Raw genomic sequence first — 20064 nt, 5'->3', positions numbered from 1 at the left:
AAAAAAAAATCGCAGAAGGATCTGAAGTCAAGTGTTTCAAGGACTAGAAAATTCGTTGGCATAAAAATTACTTTGAAGGCAATAAAATAAAAATTCGTGAATAATTAACTATTTTGCGGGCCAGTCAGTAACGAGATATGTGATTTCACTTTGAAGTGGGCGGTGCCACGCCCATTTTCCAACTTTGACCCCGGCTCCTATAAAGCAGTTTCAAACCATTTCGGATGTAAAATTTGTGGTCTATTTTTTTTCAGGGAACCCGGGTACCAAGTTTCATTATGATATCGAAATTTTTACTGAAGTTATCGTCTTCAGAGAGAGACAGACGGACGGACAGACAGTCATCTGATTTCAACTCTTCTCTACATCCTCATAATTTATATATGTATAAATAACCCTATTATAATAACCCGATTACTTTTATGTGATATAAAAAGCCGTTAGGCGAACAAAACTGTTATACTACAGTGGTACCTCGATTCTCGCACATCTCAATACTTGCAACAACTCGATTCTTCCAACAAAACAATATTTTACATTATGTACTCAGTACTTGCGACATCCAAAAAATTTAACCTCGATACTTACGACAAGGCCTTGTTGATTTTGGTAACGGTTCATTAGTTGGAATACATTTCTGAGAAGTCATGTTTTTCCGATGATGAATTGTTTTAACTCTTACGCATGTGCGTTTCGGGAGATTTGAATCAGTTTTAACTGACGGTTTGTGTAGTTCGGTTTCATAATGGCAAGGAAAAAATTTACGTTGCTAACAATAAAAGAGAAAGTTGACATTTTAAAGAAACTATGTGTATAATATTCTGTCAATTTCTCAGCCAAAAGTTTACAAGTGCATAGAGTGCCACCTTAAAGAACTTCGTGTTGCATGATGAATCTGGCCCTGGAAAGAGGAAAACGAAACCATCAGAACTCCCAAAAATGGAAAAGGCACTCATGAAATGGTTTGCAAAACAACTAGCAAAGAACTTACCTATCACGACTGTTATGCTCAAGGTAAAGATCAAACTTTTCCATGCAAAAATACAGGAAAAGCCAGATGACTTTCGTGCTAGCAGTCACAAATTTCAAAAACAGATATGGTATATGAACACCGAAAATATGTGGCGAAAAACTTTCGAATAATACTTACTCAGTTAACCCATTTTTGCAAAACTTAAAAAAAAAATTACTGTTTTAGGTAAAAGCAAGGAGCAGATATATAATGTCGATGAGTCTGGCCTCTTTTGGAAGCTTTTGCCTGATAGAACTCTTGTGCTCTCAAAAGAAACCTCGGCTCCGGGACAAAAAGACAAAAAAGGTTTCATAAAACATTTGTTCCAGAGGTGTGTAGATGTTTTGCTTTATCAATTTAAAATTTCTTAAAACTGTAGGTAAAAGAGTTTCTCCGTGGCGAAAATCTTCCCGAAAATGCTATTTTATTTATAGATAATGATCCATGTCACCCCAAAGAAGGAGAGTTAGAGTTAAAGAGTACTGATGGTCAAATATTGGTGTGTCCTCCTCCGAATTGTACTGCTGTTATACAGCCCATGGACTAGAAGTAAGTAAGTGTAAGATTCGTTTATTTTAAATGAAAAGAGATACTCGGCCAATGTTCATTCAATAACCGACATACATACATACAAGTATATAAATTTGTACATATGTACATATGTATGTGCCTAGTTAAAATAAATTACTGAATATTTTGAAGGTGTTGTTTGATCAAAAAGTTGTCTTTTCGAGAAGATTTTTGTCCACAGATTACATAAGTTTTATCACATTGCCAAGATTTTAAGATGGAGACGCATAAACACATGCATATACATACAAACACACATACATATGTAAATATACCATATATTGCTTTAACATATATTGCTTTAACACTAATACGACCACATTAAGTTAAGATTGCTGTTATAAAAGTGGTCATAATTTTTATCGGTTTTGTCATAATGATTTGTTTGCCTTGTCGTTGTGCTGCTCAAGTGCTTGGGACCATTTCCATTTTCAATTTCCATTTTTATCGCAAATTAAGAGCAACGCGAATGAAGTCACTGGCACTGTTTAACGGAAAGGCACAGCAACTGTGCTAGCAGTAATCCCCATGCTGTTGTGGCATAACTTGTAGCAGTGGTGCGCACTCCACTTGTCGGTCCGTTGCCACTTTTCCTTTTATTTTCGATCATCAAATGCACTTAAGATGTACAACAACTGAACAAGAAGCACTGTCGGAGTGCAGATGTGTAAGTAACGGAACGAAGAAACAACAGAAGGAACTGCTGATAAAAATAGAAATGGAAAATAAGATTTGAACCGACCCGAGCCATAATTGAAGGCATTGTTGATCAAAGTGTATGTAGCGTGCACACATATTTGCATTCATATGTATACATATACATACATACATATTAGTGTTAGAGTCTAGCACCTTTCCATTTCAACTTGGTAAATCCACGCCCCACAGATAACAAAGTGGCGTACTTTCAGATCTTGAACGTAAGAACCTTAATGTAATTTACTTTCTTAATACATAGTATGAAGAAGTATTTGCAGATCTACGAATTAAATTCACATTAAATTCACAATCTCTTTGATTATAATTTTTTCAACTACGTACATACTACATATTTATGATATCTTATGTGTTCATACATTTGGTGGAACGTTTCATCAAGGCAAACTGCAAAAACTTATTCTTTATCGGTTTAAGGAGAAACGATTTTTTTAATATCTATTATGGTAATCCATTCAGTTAGAAACGTTCGTTTTTGTTGAAAAACGATGTTGCCACAAAAAATGTTTGCACCCGCAACGCAGCGCAGGAGGCCATAAAATTGTGTTCACAGATAGCAAAATGTATCTTGCATTCTCAAATAAAATTTGCATTCCTGTCCGAAAAAAGTGGGTATGGAAAGAAAAGGTTTGTCACCATGACAATAACCCTAAGCACATAGCTCATGAACTGCAAATGGGGATTCCCTTTAATACCTCGTCATAGTACCGTCATGAACCCGTTAGAAAATCTATGGCCCTATCTGAAAGTTTCCTAATTTTTTTATTTTTTCGTACTTATGGATTGAATTTAAACTGTAAACAAAATCATGAAATGTTTTGTTTTATTATCACTTAAGAAAACATAAAAATTCGTCGACAAGTACCTCTTGAATATATGCTAAGAAGCTTGATAAGCTTAAGTGATAATAAAACAAACAACAAAGCATTACAGAGTAAGCCCCCTGACCTTCTTCACCTTCGTATTCGTCTTTATTCTCTTTTATTACCATAATTTCAATTAAGTCATCAATAGGACCTTCTTGCATTAATTCTTCGATGTCAGCCGTTTGGATGTTGTCAAATCCATGGCCTATGTACTATATTATTTGAAAGGCATTAAATATGTATTTGATCTAGAGTATATCTGCCCTCTTGAATTATTTTTGCTAGCTCATTCGGATATTTTTTTGCAGCGTTTTCATCTGCTGATTCCAATTCTCCTTGAATTTTTACATTATGAAAGACGTGTATTTTTAGAAAACCTGTCAGCCATGTATGTCTTTCATTGAAAGCAATTTCATTAGTTCCCTGATGGGATAGTGATGATTCACTCTCCTGAAGTCGGTTGTATATTCTAAGTGCTTTCTCTTTAATAATTTTCCCTTCGAAGGGAATTTTTTTCCTGTAAATATTTAATCCATACCACCATATAGTATGTTTTTCAGTTTCTCCAAAGTAGAATTTCGACTATAAGAAGTTGTTTTTGATCTAAATGCTGACCCAGAAATTACTGATTCTCAAATGGAACTCTCATTTTTTTAAATTGACCTTATTCTTGTTGAATCTTCACCACTTCTTAGACAGTCTAGGATTTTTATGCTCTTGCAACCAGTTGCTACAGAGTGTTACAGTTTTGTTCATCTAACGGTTGTACGTATCACCTAAAACTAAGCGAAATAGATATAGTTTTATATATAAGTATATAAATTATTAGGATTATGAGAACATTCGAAATCCGGTTGACTGTCCGTATGTCCGTCCGTCCGTCCGTGCACGTTGTAACTTGAGTAAAGACTGAGATATCTTGATGAAACTTGCTATGTGGGTTCCTTAGTACAAAAAAAAATTCGAGTTCGTAGATGGGCGTAATCGGACCATTGCCACGTCCACAAATCGTTATTAATCGAAAACACATAAAGTGCCATAACTAAGTCCTAAATTAAGATATAGAGCAGTAATTTAGTGCACAGGGTCGCAGTAGCAAGAACACCAGTGGGTAAAATTTTTTAAAAAGTGGGCGTGGCCCCGCCCTCTAACAATTTTAATGTACATATCTCCTAAACCAGTTAAGCTACAACAACCAAATTCGCCCAACACGTATATTGCATTAACTTCTACCTATGTATGTACACTAGGCGTCAAATGAAAGTATTAATTTCACAGTAGTTATTTCAATTAGATTTATATAAAAAAAATAAGTAGTAATTCATACAATATTGTTCTATTTCTTAACGTATATGGATAACAAAAAATATAAAGTAAATCTTATTCCATTAATCGAAAGAAAAATATTTTATTTTTTATTTGAAAATCTGATACTAAAACAAAAGTCGTCAAATGAAAGTATAAATTGGCAACACATATAGACAATTTTCTTTTGAAAAGAAATTTAGTAATTGGTATTACTACCTTTATTTTGAATTACTGCGCGAAGACGTTTGGGCATACTTCGAACCAAATTCTCTAACATTTCCGACGAAATATTAACCCATTGGCGGTTCATCTCTAAGAAAAAGGACGCCAAATTTGTGCGGCTACTTTTTGGAATTTTAGAGTCCAAAATTGCCCACAAATGCTCAACCGGGTTTAAATCTGGCGATTGAGCTGGCCAGTTCAGTTTTTCGATTGCGTTTTCTTCAAAAAAGTGAGTTGCAAGTCGGGACGTGTGTTTGGGGTCGTTATCTTGTTGAAAAATAAACGACCCCAAATGCATTTTTCCGCGCTTATTTGCAAATTTTCGCTTAGAATGTCAACGTATGCAGCTGCCGTCATTCTTCCATCGACTTTTACCAAGTTGCCCACACCAAATTTAGAGAAGCATCCCTACACCATAAGAGACCCACCTCCATGCTTCACTGTTGTTTGTATGCACTGTAGTTTTAAGCGATCAGAACTTGTGCACCAAACTCGTTTACGTTTTTTTGAGTTCTTGAGCTCGAATTTGGACTCGTCGGACCAAATTATTTTGTCCCAAAATGTGATTGGCATGTTTACATACCGTTTTGCAAACTCCAGCCTTTTTTTCCTATTCACAATGGAAATCATAGGTCGTTTTTTTGCGACATAATTTTTCAAACCAAATGATCGTAATTTTCTCTGCATTGTACTGACGGAAAGATTTAAATTTAAACTTTCAATCAACTCCCTGCACGAAATTTCAGGGTTAATTACAACTTTTCTTCTTGTGAGACGCTCAACGTGTTTCGATATTTTGACCTTTGGACCGCCTCCATACTGAGTCTTACATGTCTTCCTTTTTTTGAAGTTTTCGAAAATCTTTCTTGCTCCTCCGATGGAAATAGAATATTTTTCAGAAATTTTTGCATATGTTTTGCCTTTCTTCCTATCTTCTACAATTAGGTTTCGAATCTCTTCAGTTTTTCGCATTTTGCACTAAGAACAGAACAAAAATCAAATGAAAAACCATTAAATTTTAAAAAAGTTTTCCTAATCAGTGGAAGTTTAGTTAAACTTTTAATCAACTTTAAATTTACCTTGTAAAAATTAACACAAATTAAAATTATACTTTCATATGACCCACGCGCATCAAACGACTAGCACAGACTAATTACTTTTATTGATAAAACGACTTTTTACGTATACATAACAAGCACACATTATGGTCGAACGGTTTATTTACATAACGGTGCCTCTTCATGGCACACTATTCGCATCAATTGCGGATTTTGCAAATGTAAGAAGTGAACGAATGCAGTGAAGTTGATAAGTATTAAATTTATACTTTCATTTGATGCCTAATGTATATGTAGTATGAAAATGTATGAAATCAGATGAAAACTCCGCTCACTCTCCATATAACGGTACCGTTCAAAACTACTAAAACCCCGATAAATCAATAACTAAATACGACAGAAACATAAAAATTTGCCCCTGGAATGGTATGACAAGGTTTTATAGGGACCGTGGTAAAAATTGTACGATGGACGTAGGCACCGCCCACTTTTTGGTGAAATCCCACATCTTGGGGCCTGACTGTCCGATTTCGACAAAATTTGGTACGTGGCATTATTTTTATATTTCTACGTAACATTGTGAAAATAAGCGAAATTGAACAATAACCACGCCTACTTTCCATATACCCAATTTTTAATTCTACTTGATTCGTTCAGTTTCTAGTACACAAATAAAGAAGGAGTTAATATAAAGAGATAAAACTTTGCTATAATAATATCCTTAGTGTATGCCATCTTATGACCAAAAATTGTTCAAGTACAGCAAAAACTGTTCAAGCCCCTAGGTACCGAATATATGGGTCCCGGTTTGTTCGAAAATATCAATACCAATAGTTCCTTTGGCCCCCATATACCTAATATAAAGGTAATCCAACTTCCGGGTGACTTTGTACCGCACATATCTGCCAATACTATGAGAGTTGTCTCAATGAAAATGGGCTAGCGTGGTTTACGCATAACAGTGTATATTTTTGTTATGAAATCTTTGTCTCTTCAGAATATGCTGTGGTTTAGACATTGTATTAAGAAAGGCACTGTAAAAACGAAAAAAAAAATAAAATTGCTTATTGCAATTTTCTAAGACAATAATCTAGCACAATTACTTTTTGAAAAGTTATTAACAATTCCTATTATGTAATCAAAAATAACGTATAAAAAATTTTAAAATTTCTTCTTGACGAACTGTGCTGTTTCAAAAAAACAAAAAAAACCGGGTAAAAAAGATTTGACAGTAGTCAAAAGTCACGATGTCATCGACTTCGCGTTTCTACGCTGATCATAACTGTTTCGTTAGTCGCTTTGAGCGAACGTTAGTGCCCGGAGAAGTTGGGAGCGAGAAAGTGATTGGACTGCAAAGTCAAAAAGGTAGCAAGGAACGGCTTACCTTTTGGCTGTAGTTGTACCCTTTCTTAGATTTAAGTTTTGGTCAGCGTTAAACGGATGCCCAAATTATAAATTAATAAACCATTAAAAAAAATTAATAAAAAACACTAAAATTACGTATAAATTAAGTATGTATATGGAGTTATCTTATTTCATAGTAGCTTTGAATTATCATATAAGAAGTAATAGTTAATTTGACATTTATTCACCAATATCAATATTTGTAGGCTGAATATTAGGTTGTTCCAGGGACAGCATAGTCTTCTCTAATAATTTTCTACTCAATTTTGCGTCCCAATTGAAATCAATGAAGGCAGAATCAATAGAATATTGTATGAGTAATCATTTGTCAACAAAATGTAAATTAAACACAACTAAATTGACCCATGAGACTTTTAATAATATCTATGCCATTACCGTTGTATAGTATATACTTACATATGTATATCCCTAATTGGAAGCGAATTGGAAGTGAAGAAGGTAGACAGTGAGTCTATTTCCAAAGCGATTACCACTGGTGTTTTGATTTAGCAGTCTTATACATTTCATTGTCCCCTTTCATTATGACTGCTGTAATTGTCACATAAGGGCTTAAGTCGTATACATATACATGAGTGTGTGTGTGTAGTTGTCCAGCATTGTGTGGAAACTACGTGCCTTGACTTCAGTTCCCGCTTCCGTTTGGTAGCTCATAGCTTGAAACGTGTACCTAAATTTTTCGTTGTATATTCTTACAAACACGGAAACGAGTCATTATAAAAGCAAAATATATAAAAACTTAAGAAAACGAAGGAAGAGGAACAATTAAAATTAAACTTGAAGTCACTGCTATCAACAACTTCGAACAACCGTCGTCCGTAACTCCACGCATATACTTACGTACATATGTAAGTGCAAGCCTTAATATGATGGGCACATACGAAAATATGTATGTATGTACGTTTTTATATGACTTATGCCTCCAAGTATCTCCTCTCACATAGAAATAAGTATACAATAAACTCAGCGACTGAAAGATAATAAAAAACTTCTATATTTTTTCTTTTTAATTGTACTTGAATCAACTATGTAGTTCGAAGTGTTTCCAAGCGATCGGAGCTTACTAATAGGCGTGCTTGCATTTATGTATGTATGGGGGCTATCCCTTCATGAAATTTACAAGCAAGTGAAATAAAATTTAATTTTCGGAAAAAAACCCCACCATAAAAAATCAACTCAGTTTGTTCCATTAGTGACTCACTATTTTCATTATTTTCACGTTGTTCGCAAAAATTTGCGAAATTTCTAAACTTCTGCGTTAGTTTTGTAGTTTGGTTAATGGGCTTAATTTCGCGTACTGTGAACTAGTAAAAGCCAAAAATGCACCAGACTAGAGGCAATTCGGAATTTACACACGCCTTCTGGGTTGTAGTATATAAGTATGTATGTATGTATATCTGACAATCTTTAAATGGTGTAAGTAGGAAACGCGACGATTGACTATAACCCGAACACTTCGAATTGCATCTGCTGTGTGTTCAAGCAAGTTTATGACTTCAACATTACGAATTGTAGCTTTTACTTATTTATTATTGTTTTTGATTACATTTATTCAAGTGTCATTTCTGTGGGTTAATGCACTACGATTCGATTCGCTGCGATGCGAAGTCAAGTGGAGCCGAGCTTCCATTTTTAGATAAAGCGCATGAGCCCGGCTTCCGCACATTCGCCATGCACATATGTACATATGTATGTATGTATAAACACACACATTCGTATACATATAAGTGTTTGACTGTTGCGCATAAATATCGGGTGATTTTTTAAGAGCTTGATAACTTTTTTTAAAAAAAAAACGCATAAAATTTGCAAAATCTCATCGGTTCTTTATTTGAAACGTTAGATTGGTTCATGACATTTACTTTTTGAAGATAATTTCATTTAAATGTTGACCGCGGCTGCGTCTTAGGTGGTCCATTCGGAAAGTCCAATTTTGGGCAACTTTTTCGAGCATTTACGGAATAGCCCGAATTTCTTCGGAAATGTTGTCTTCCAAAGCTGGAATAGTTGCTGGCTTATTTCTGTAGACTTTAGACTTGACGTAGCCCCACAAAAAATAGTCTAAAGGCGTTAAATCGCATGATCTTGGTGGCCAACTTACGGGTCCATTTCTTGAGATGAATTGTTCTCCGAAGTTTTCCCTCAAAATGGCCATAGAATCGCGAGCTGTGTGGCATGTAGCGCCATCTTGTTGAAACCTCATGTCAACCAAGTTCAGTTCTTCCATTTTTGGCAACAAAAAGTTTGTTAGCATCGAACGTTAGCGATCGCCATTCACCGTAACGTTGCGTCCAACAGCATCTTTGAAAAAATACGGTCCAATGATTCCACCAGCGTACAAACCACACCAAACAGTGCATTTTTCGGGATGCATGGGCAGTTCTTGAACGGCTTCTGGTTGCTCTTCACCCCAAATGCGGCAATTTTGCTTATTTACGTAGCCATTCAACCAGAAATGAGCCTCATCGCTGAACAAAATTTGTCGATAAAAAAGCGGATTTTCTGCCAACTTTTCTAGGGCCCATTCACTGAAAATTTCTTGATTGGACTTTCCGAATGGACCACCTAAGACGCAGCCGCGGTCAACATTTAAATGAAATTATCTTCAAAAAGTAAATGTCATGAACCAATCTAACGTTTCAAATAAAGAACCGATGAGATTTTGCAAATTTTATGCGTTTTTTTTTAAAAAAAAGTTATCAAGCTCTTAAAAAATCACCCGATATTATTCTTTCGTAAATGTGTATGTATGTAGGCATATTCTTATTAATATATACATACATATATGTGCATACATTTGTATATTTATGTGTTGCGTGCATGTATGTACATATAGTTAATTAATGTATTTTGAATGCTTTTTATACTCTTGCAAACAGTTGCTACAGATTTTATAGTTTTGTTCATCTAACGGTTGTACGTATCACCTAAAACTAAGCGAAATAGATACATATATGTATGTAGGTTTATATACTTATATATAAACTTATATGTATAAATTATTAATTATTATAAATTATTTGTATGAGAACATTTGAAATCCGGTTGACTGTCTGTCTGTCCGTCCGCCCGTCCTTGCACTCTGTACCTTGAGCAAAAATTGAGATACATAAGTATCTTCATGAAACCTGGTATGTTGGTTCCATGGTACAAAAATCAGAGAAAATTGGACAACAACCACGCCTACTCTCATATAGCAGAATAACGAATTTCGTTTTGTAACAGACTTACATATGTATGTATATCTCTGTCAGTATATGAGTTTTATAAAGTAAATGGATGTAAGTATGTATAAAATTGCTGAGATTTCGATCCTCTTGTTGACAATTTACACCTTAAAGTATTTCCCTGGCTTTGATTCATGCAAGTTAAAAGAGTAGGTATAAGTTGTTCGGTTGCAACCAAACTTATTCCTTCCTTACTTGTTATGTTTATTTTTGCATTAGTTTTAATAAAAATTTTGATTCCATTTTAATAACTATAATTTTTGTATTGTCCATTTGAGCAATTTATAAGCGCGATTGTACTCTTCTGGTAGTTCGTAGATCGTACCTCGACTCAAAACTTGACGATTTTGTGTCACATTTATTTCTTGCAGTGCAAGCAACTGTTATTTCTATACTGTAATGATTTACGAGCAATCAATCGTTAGCTTTTAAACAGTAATGTACTAAGTAGAAAAGAGTAAAATAAGCTTAAATAAAACTAATTGTATAATATATATAGTAATTGATAACGTTAAAGTCAAATCTTTCTAGGACTATTTTTTGCCTTTTTGTTTTTGGTAAGGAATTCTTGTTATTTTCCTGACCAGTAATCGTCGTCTTCCTGAGTTATCTTCATTACACGGTATATTATATACTGCATAAATAAAATTTAAAATTCAATTACTTACTGGTAATAAGCATAATAAGTATGGAAGTAAAATTAATAAATTAAGCTCACCCTTATAAAAATTCGATAAGTTAACTCTACTGCGTTCTAGTAAAGAAATACAGACAGGCAGTGACTTGCTGTTTAAAATTTTCAATTTATAGTAGATATTATTCCCACAATTTTGGTGCCAATACAATAAATTATAACATATATGCATATTAAGTTTGCCTCGAAGTTTTTATAAAACCAGAAAAAAACGTCGGTGTCCTTATAAAAATATACACATAAGGAGCTGTGTTGATTTAGACACGCCCGTCTGCCTGCAGTTTGTCTTTCAGTTTTGGAGAAGCCTGTGAAGAGTATTATAACTTCAGTACAGCCTAAGTTAACGTTTTTTCTGGTTTATTATGAAGGCTGGGTCATTTCAAGGTTCCCTAATTTTTAGAAGAAAAATCACCGAAACTTCAAATTTAGTGGGAAATGTTTATTATCATTCGAAATAACATTCTTCGGCATTTATATTGCGAATATAATCTCTTTCAAATGTTGGTCGTGACTACGTCTCAGATGGTTCATCCGTTGAGTCCAATTTTCGATGACTCGTTCGAGCATTTCGACTGGCAACAGTCGAATGAAGTTTGGTCCTCATCGCTGAAAAAAGAACTTCGAATGTTCTTGGCATTTTTCAAGAGCAGAGCGATATCGCTTGGGAAGGTCGAGCGGCTTCAGTTCTTGCACAAGCTATATTTTGTACGCTTTAAATTTAGGATCTCGACTTAAAATGTGCCAAGTCATTCCATACGTTAGTCCAAACTGCTGCGAACGGCACCGAATCGACTCTTCACGGTCTTCATGTACACTCTCACCGACGCCTGCTTTGTTTTCTTCACTGCCTGATGGACGTGGTATATTCGGTCGAATGTTACTTAGTAACGAAAAGTGGGTCTCAAGATGGGTGATGGTGTTGCGAATAGTACGTTCAGCAGGCCGATTATGTTGACCATAGGTTGAGCGAAGCACGCGAAATGCATTCTACACAGAGCATATATTTTTAAAATGGGGCGTGAGTCTTTCCATGATGAAATGCTAAACAATACTCAATAAAAATAATATGACAGCTTGATCTGTCAAAAAAGGCTTCTCTAAAAAGTATCTCTACTTTGATCACCCGTTATTTTATTGTTCAGTAATTCTATGAGCCGTAGAATATTTTCCGCTTAGCTCTAAGCCATATTCTAGTTCATAAATATTTTTTCATTCTCTCCTTCGGAGTGATAGGATGTAAATGTGTTATTGATCTATATGTTATTCGAATAAATTTTCAATTAATTTGTTTATGATTTCAACCATTACCTTACCATTTACCTTTTTTTGACAATGCCGAGCGTTTTAGTTTGAACAAAAATTACAGAGAAATGCTGTGTAAATACATATAATTTAGTACATAGAACAGACTCTTTGCTTCGTCACTTAAATCATAAAAACGTAAGTACGTATGTATGTATGTTTGCGTTTGAAAGTTGTGAAAATATTCAACAAAATAATAACCAACGAAATACGTTAATTTGCGTAATTAAAAAGATTTTAAGGCACAAAAAGCCATTGCGGGTCGGCGCCAGCCTGTGAGTAAAAATGAAACTGGAAATTTTCATTTGTTGCATGCTGCATGTGGTTTGCGACACATACATACATACATAAGAAAATATCCATATCCAATGGCCGGGCCCAGCAGCATTCAGTGCGTTCGGCTTAACATCGACTTAGCATATTGCGATTTTAAAGAGAGTCAAAACTGCGACCATGCATGAAGGGCGTAGTGTTGAAAATCCTTTAAAACTATTTTTAATTTCTTCTTGCATATGTCGTGACGCCACTCTACTGCAGCATTACACAATGCCAAACTGGGTGCGTTAGCGCGAACTGGGGCAGCATAGCAGCATATGCGAAGCTTCAAGCATCGCGCTGAAGCCATGATTTGGCTTTTTTTATTTCAGCTGGGAAGGCGGCGTTTCACAGTGCTTAAAATATGCGCATGCAGCAGGTTTGTCCGATCCGGTTGATGTTGTTTTTTGGGACGTTGCCGCGGTTACAGATCAGGTTGAGGTTGAGGCTGGCGTAGGTGTCGCTGTCGTGGAAAAATTAGTTTCAACCAGAAACGACGCTTTTGCTATAAAAAAAGCGGCAGTTTATGTACAAAGAATGACTCAGTTGTGGAATAATTGTTTGTCTTGTGTTTTTAACGAACGCGAATTCACTTTCAATTTTGATTATGATAAATGAAAAAATTATTATATTTCTGCGAAATTTTCGGACACTTTTTATCTAAGTAAGCTGCATATTAATTATGTATAAATACATACGTCTATTTCTTATATGAATTTACCCGTAGATGCCGTTATGCTATGATATTTTTATAACAATCGTAAAACTCATTAGAACGAAATTGTAAAAGTATTACTTAAGGGGGTAGTAAGGTATTTTTTTTTCTTGCATTTTTATTTTATATTAATGTACAATATCTTAAGATTATTCTGTGAAAATTTGAGAGCAATTAAAGCAAAATTGACGGAGATATACACTTGTAAGTCTCCGCTCTCCGATTTGATTGTGAGCGGCTGTGAAACTTTAAACGTGTTTTTCTCACACTTCACTTTTTCGAAGCCGGTGAACTCTGTAGCTCAAAATCTACTTTACCGATCCTTTTGAAATTTTGCACAGTCTTTCTTTACATAAATTGTGAGGTAACGCTGTCGAGTTTTTTTTTAATTACTTATTTTTAAACAACAAAATTTCTGATTTTTTTGGTGAAAAATCAGTATTTTGAGTTCCGAGCGTTGTAAAAAATTTAAAAATCATTTAAAAAAAAACTCGACAGCGTTACCTGTGGAAACTTATCAGCTAATCAAATCAATTTGGTTTTTTAATTTCAAATGATCCAGCACATGAGTTATGCGGTTCACCGCGAATCAATTTTTTTTGGAAGGTCTGCGAAGATTCTCTGTCATCGGCTCATTTTTTAATATTTTTCTATGAAACTTTCACAGAATATTCTTCAAATATCATATAGTTATGCCATAATTATACAAATAAATAAATATTGACAGAATCTTTAAAAAAAATTATTGAAAATATGCATTTTTTCGCTCGAATTAACCTTACTACCCCCTTAAGATGGGATCTCTTGGATAATATGAAATAATTCCTGCCACTGTACCATACGACATAAAACATAATAAATCCAAGTGCTCAGTTCTAAAAAAAATTAAGATGATTTATTTTGAAATATATGTATGTAGATATTGTTATCTGTTTTGAGAGATTTAGATATGTAAATATCGATTCAAAATTCTCAAGGAATTTCTAAAATACATCGAGATAAAGTAGACGGAAAGAGTCAAGGAAATGTACATAGTTATAAGAACAAGTAAATATGTCGTTATACTTAATATATAATATTGCATATATGAGAGATCACAAATATGCGTACAAACATACATATGTACATATTCACATATTGTATATACATATACATACATACATATGCAAAGGGATTGAATAATTACAAGCAAAAGTTATTTTACGGCTGATTCAATTTATATTTAAGAAATATACATATATAAAGTAATGAAATAAAAACTGTAGCACATATATAAGGTGTTCAATTTAGGCATTATTTTATATAAAACACTTTAAACAAAATTGCATATATAGAGTAGTCCAAAAATTATTTGCGTATTTCTAATCAAACAAATAGTAAATAAATATGTATGTACCATTTTGGTTTACCACTTTTTGCCATTTTTCTGTTAGAGACATTATTCCATCAGTGTAAATCGAAATTTCCATTGTTGTGCTACACGAACTGATACAGCATCGTCTCCGTAAACTTCACAAAGTTAACTTTTTGGTTAAATGAAGCTTAAAATCTCACATTTCCAACACTATGTGGTATGACACAATGAGATGTTTATAATCATATGTGGTATTTGCCAAAAACTCACAATCGCAAATAAAGTTTATTAATTTGAACAACTGTAGAAATCTAAGTAAGTACATATATGTTTGCCTATATTTGTTTTCTTAGACTCCCGTCTCTCACGCCCTTTAGCCGACGAGCAATACAAAATTGTGTATACAACTGGTCATTCATCTTTTATGTCAACATGTAAACTTTCAATAATTTCGCCATTTATTGAACTTCAGTTACTAACTTTTTTGAACTACAGTTATTAACTAATCGAAATAATATTACACGTAATCCAACGTAATTTCGTTGACTCCAAACGCAGGATTTCTAAATTTCCGTCCACGATGAAATATTAGTCTAACTTTCACATTATTTCTAACATGTTTGCAGAAGTCTTCAAGTCAAATTACTGTACTATTTCTTCTCAAAATTAATGAAATTATGAATATCCCAGCGGGATATGGTAGACATTGGTAAGCGAGCAAGGTAAACGATGTAGCATGATTGTATCGCTTACTCCGACCGATGAAAATTAACACGGCGATGTCCTACGAAAAGTAACAGATCACCCCTTTCGCTTACCATAGGGACGAAGAGTTCTTCGATGCCACAGTTAACGATGAATTCTTCGATGCCATAGTTAACGAAGAATTCTTCGATGCCAAAGTAAACGAAGAATTCTTCGATGCCACAGTTAACGATGAATTCTTCGATGCCATAGTTAACGAAGAATTCTTCGATGCCATAGTTAACAAAGAATTCTTCGATGCCATAGTTAACAAAGAATTCTTCGATGCCATAGTTAACGAAGAATTCTTCTATGCCATAGTTAACGAAGAATTCTTCGATGCCAAAGTAAACGAAGAATTCTTCGATGCCACAGTTAACGATGAATTCTTCGATGCCATAGTTAACGAAGAATTCTTCGATGCCATAGTAAACAAAGAATTCTCCGATGCCATAGTTAACAAAGAATTCTTCGATGCCATAGTTAACGAAGAATTCTTCTATGCCACAGTTAACGGAGAATTCTTCGATGCCACAGTTAACGAAGAATTCTTTGATGCCATAGTTAACAAAGAATTCCACCATGCCACAGTTAAATTCGATACAATCGTTATAAAGGTTTTGTTTTTTGCGAAATGCACTTAAAAATTGTTATAACAAAATGTGTTTAACTGAACTGAATTATTACAAATTGAAATAGTTTAAAAACGTTAAATACATATTATATATAGTATATATAAAATGATCAAAGGTTGAAAACAGCAGGTTTTAAAAAACGTTAAATATATATACAGGCGGGTAACTAGCGGAAAGAACCGGGATGCTGCGAAAGCGGAGATGTTGGTCGAACGACGTCGTAACGAAAAAAGGTGCGCGAGATCCTTTCTCGTTCCTTTTTGTTCGAATTGGTATGCTGCTTTTAATTTTGTAGCTGAGTCTCTTTTCGTTTTTTATCCAAGCAACGAGACTTGAAGAAACGGCCTTTGGCGAGTTTGATACTTTTTTGAATTTGGTGTATATACTCCGACTCGGTGAAACCTTCAACTTTCACACATTCTACAAAAAAAGTTGAAAGAGTATGTTTATAAATTTGAAGCTATGTCCTTCAATGTTAAAAATACGAAAAACTTACCAAATAGTAACGCATTAAAGTGCGTAAATTCCTTCAAAGATTTTTTACCCTTCACACCAAAGTAATTGTATTCCAGCAACAATTCAACTGCTATAATTTTGTGCAGTGATTTTTCAATTGCATTGTGACCTAGCAGGTCTTGTATTATAGGCATCTGCAATAAAAAAATGTTGATTTTTGAATTAAAATGTGACACTGAAGTGTAGTATTTTTAAATAAACTCACATATTTTTCCTTGTTACCTTTCAATTCTTTGTCAAGTTCTTTTAATGCTTCATCAGTTTTTAATGGAAATTTATTAGTAGATTTGCGTCTGCAACTCATTGCATTTATGAGGGAATTATTTGCTGACTGTACGGTGGTTAATTTTCGCAACAGCTCATTTGTGGTGTCAACTTGAAAACATAAATTAAACATATAACGTTGTGAAATATCTACTTTTCGTATTAAAAGAACTTACTTTCGTTTTTGTAATTTTCCGCCACCGATTTCACGCTAAAAGACTTCAGCCCGTGGTAACTAATCTTATAGGTCCTTGCTGTGAATAATCGGTAGAAATACAAATTGATTATTGTTAGGCAGACACATTAATTTGTATAAAATAAGTTGGACATCATAGATTTGCTCCGCTTCTTCGGTGTCAATGTCAGCTATGAAAACGCCCAAATCTATCATCGTTTTCAATGGTTCCGTAAATAGATTGCAGCAGTTTTTCAAAACTTTTCCATGCATATAAACATCATCATCTTTCTTTGATAATCTTATAATTTGTATTGCCACTCCGGCTTAACGTAGCAAAAATTATCCGGTAATTTATCGCTGATATTAAAGTCATTTCCATAAAATCGAATAACCTTCCCACATCTATTGACTTTTGGACCCACATATCTGTCTTTTGTAAACACGTTTTCGTATTGGTATCTGTTATTTATTTGTTGTAATGTTTCTCGGGGTCTTTTAACGAACCGCTTTAGGGTTTGCAAAAAATTTTCGAATGCATATGCTGAGAATGAATTCAGAAAACCGCACGATTTAACGGAATCCACCAAATGCAGCACTGAATGTACATTGTAACTTACTTTTTCTTCTTAAGCATTTGCTTTATTTCTTCTAAATTGTTTTCATAGGTTTTTTGTGACGAAAGCAGTGCATATGCACAGTGCAACAAAGAAAAATGATAATAAATACTGTCAGATACAATGTCTTTCAAAGCAACCATTCCCGTGTAAAGTACAAACTGCCGGAACTCTATTGCTTTCCATCTTGCAATTTCATCTAAGCTTCGTGGTTTTCGAGCAAATTCATTGGGTGTGTAAGGTATGTACGAAATCAAAGTTTTCGACAGCATGTTTTTCTGTTGCTTTGTCAACTGATATCCTACATTCGGACCATTAATTAGACATTTTGGCACTTTTTTTACAACTCCAAGATCTAAAAGGTGCATTGGTTCAACAGGAAAAGCGGAGACCATTCCCACACCTATTTCTTCGAGACACGATTTTTCCATTTTTTTATGATGGCCCACGCTATTTCATGCAGCAAAGTGATCGTCAGTTCGAAGATTTTCCGTCAATGTACTGTAAGTTATTGAATGGTTTATTTTTTTACCCACTTGTGTGCACTTGCTGCATCCTTGAAAAGAGTTGTGACCTACTGTTTGGCAGATAAATGCTCTTGCTGGGGCATCGCAAATAAATCATCGCACTTTCACATTGATTCTTCTGCCATTGACTTCCATTCCGTATCGCGTTAAAGTTTTTAGCTCATAAGCAAAATCGTGTAAATAGTTATTCACGTCTGCCGGTTTCTGTTTGCCTTCAAAAACACCAATCAACATCACCTTCGTATTTCTTTTTGGATGCAATTTTGCCAATATAGGCCACAAGCTTACATTTGAGCTTTTGTACAAAGGTAAGCCGTCAATACCGATATCGATTTCAAATTTATCAACGTCACTCAACGTTATCGCGATACTCCTTAGTTGCTTTTCTAGGCCTATGTGCAAATAATTTCCTGGCGCAACAGTTCTCAATCTGCAGGTCGCTTGCCGTAAAATTCCTTTCGAAGATGTTGGTACAGAAATATTCTCCGACTGCAATATTTTTAACAAATCATCGAAGCAGTTCCTTGTGACTTTATGACGCGCAGTCCACATTTTCAATTTTTCAATTAATTTGTCACAGTTCGTTTTTTGTGAACTTTCTTCTTTTTCAAAAAATTCGACTTCAGCATCAATATTGTCAAAGCTACAATTCACCGCACCGTCTTTAGAATCATCTTCAGCCATTTCGTAAATTTCACTACAATTCACCGCAACCTCTTCAGAATCATTTTCAGCCATTCCGTAATATTCACTTTCTTCATTTTTAATAAGTCTTCTCATATGTCTTTTTGAGAACATTCTTTTATTTTTTATTCTAAGTTTAAACACAAAAAAATAAACAAAATTTTTAATTAAAATAGTAGCTCACCTGATCACGACCAACTTTTTGCTTGATGATTTGACGAAATAATGAAAAAAATTACTTATAAATTTTATTCCATCAATTTGTATTTGTCGTTTTTCATGTACTTACTTGATTTGTAAATATGAACACAGTAGAATTTAGCCGTATAGCTTACTTTTATGCATTACCTGGTATCGAAGAATTCTACATAGAATTTTCTTCGAAGTATTCTTCAAGAAAAATGTAAGCGAAGTTCCGCATAGCTTACTTTTATGCATTACCTGGTATCGAAGAATTCTACATAGAATTTTTTCGAAGTATTATTCAAGAAAAATGTAAGCGAGGTTCCGCATAGCTTACTTTTATGCATTACCAGGTATCGAAGAATTCTACATCGAATTTTCTTCGAAGTATTCTTCAAAGAAAAATGTAAGCGGTGAACCATTATCCCGCTGGGATGTTATCATTTAAATAAGTTTCTCAAATATTATGACAAATATATGTATGTAGTATCTATTTACCTTTGACAAAATATTAAATTCCTCTCTCTTTCAATATGGAAAGAATCATTTATAATTCCTTTGCACTAAAGTGAATTTAGGTCATCTATTCAAAATTCGATTTCGGACCACTATAATATATAGCTGCCACATAAACTGAACGATCGGAATCAAGTTCTTGTATAGAAAACTTTCACATTTGACAAGATATATTCACGAAATTTTGTATAGATTATTTTCTAAGGCCATTCGTTTATATTTCACGTTAGGGCGTCGGAGTTGAAATTCTGTAAAGGATGTTATATCACTTTAAAAAATTTTAAACAAATATATTTATTTTGTTTCCAATCATATCTAATGCATCACATGGCATCCATTAAGTTTTTTTTCGTGTTTGGGCACACCAAGGCGACTGCATGAAAGGTATAAATCTTCTTACGTGAAGGACAGAAGCCATAAC

General features: G+C 34.2%; 1 protein-coding gene and 1 long non-coding RNA gene across 3 annotated transcripts in view; one reads left to right on the top strand and one right to left on the bottom strand.

Moving 5' to 3' along the window:
* Positions 1-20064, top strand: part of LOC126754526 (matrix metalloproteinase-2) — a 380711-nt gene that overhangs the window by 6013 nt on the left and 354634 nt on the right. The gene's annotated exons all lie outside the window — the stretch shown is intronic.
* On the bottom strand, positions 15820-19561 carry LOC126754705 (uncharacterized). 2 transcript variants are annotated; one of them, XR_007666384.1, is made up of 3 exons: positions 19478-19561; positions 19087-19292; positions 15820-16652 (listed from the first exon to the last, which is right to left on the bottom strand). It is a non-coding gene; the product is annotated as an uncharacterized LOC126754705 (long non-coding RNA). The 2 variants fall into 2 exon arrangements; XR_007666383.1 differs by having other exon boundaries at positions 19087-19385; positions 19478-19555.

This window comes from Bactrocera neohumeralis, chromosome 4, assembly GCF_024586455.1.
Source record: "Bactrocera neohumeralis isolate Rockhampton chromosome 4, APGP_CSIRO_Bneo_wtdbg2-racon-allhic-juicebox.fasta_v2, whole genome shotgun sequence".
Classification (NCBI taxonomy): Eukaryota; Metazoa; Arthropoda; class Insecta; order Diptera; family Tephritidae; genus Bactrocera; species Bactrocera neohumeralis.
Note: the sequence above shows the minus strand (reverse complement) of the source record. Positions and strands in the feature narration are given on the sequence as shown.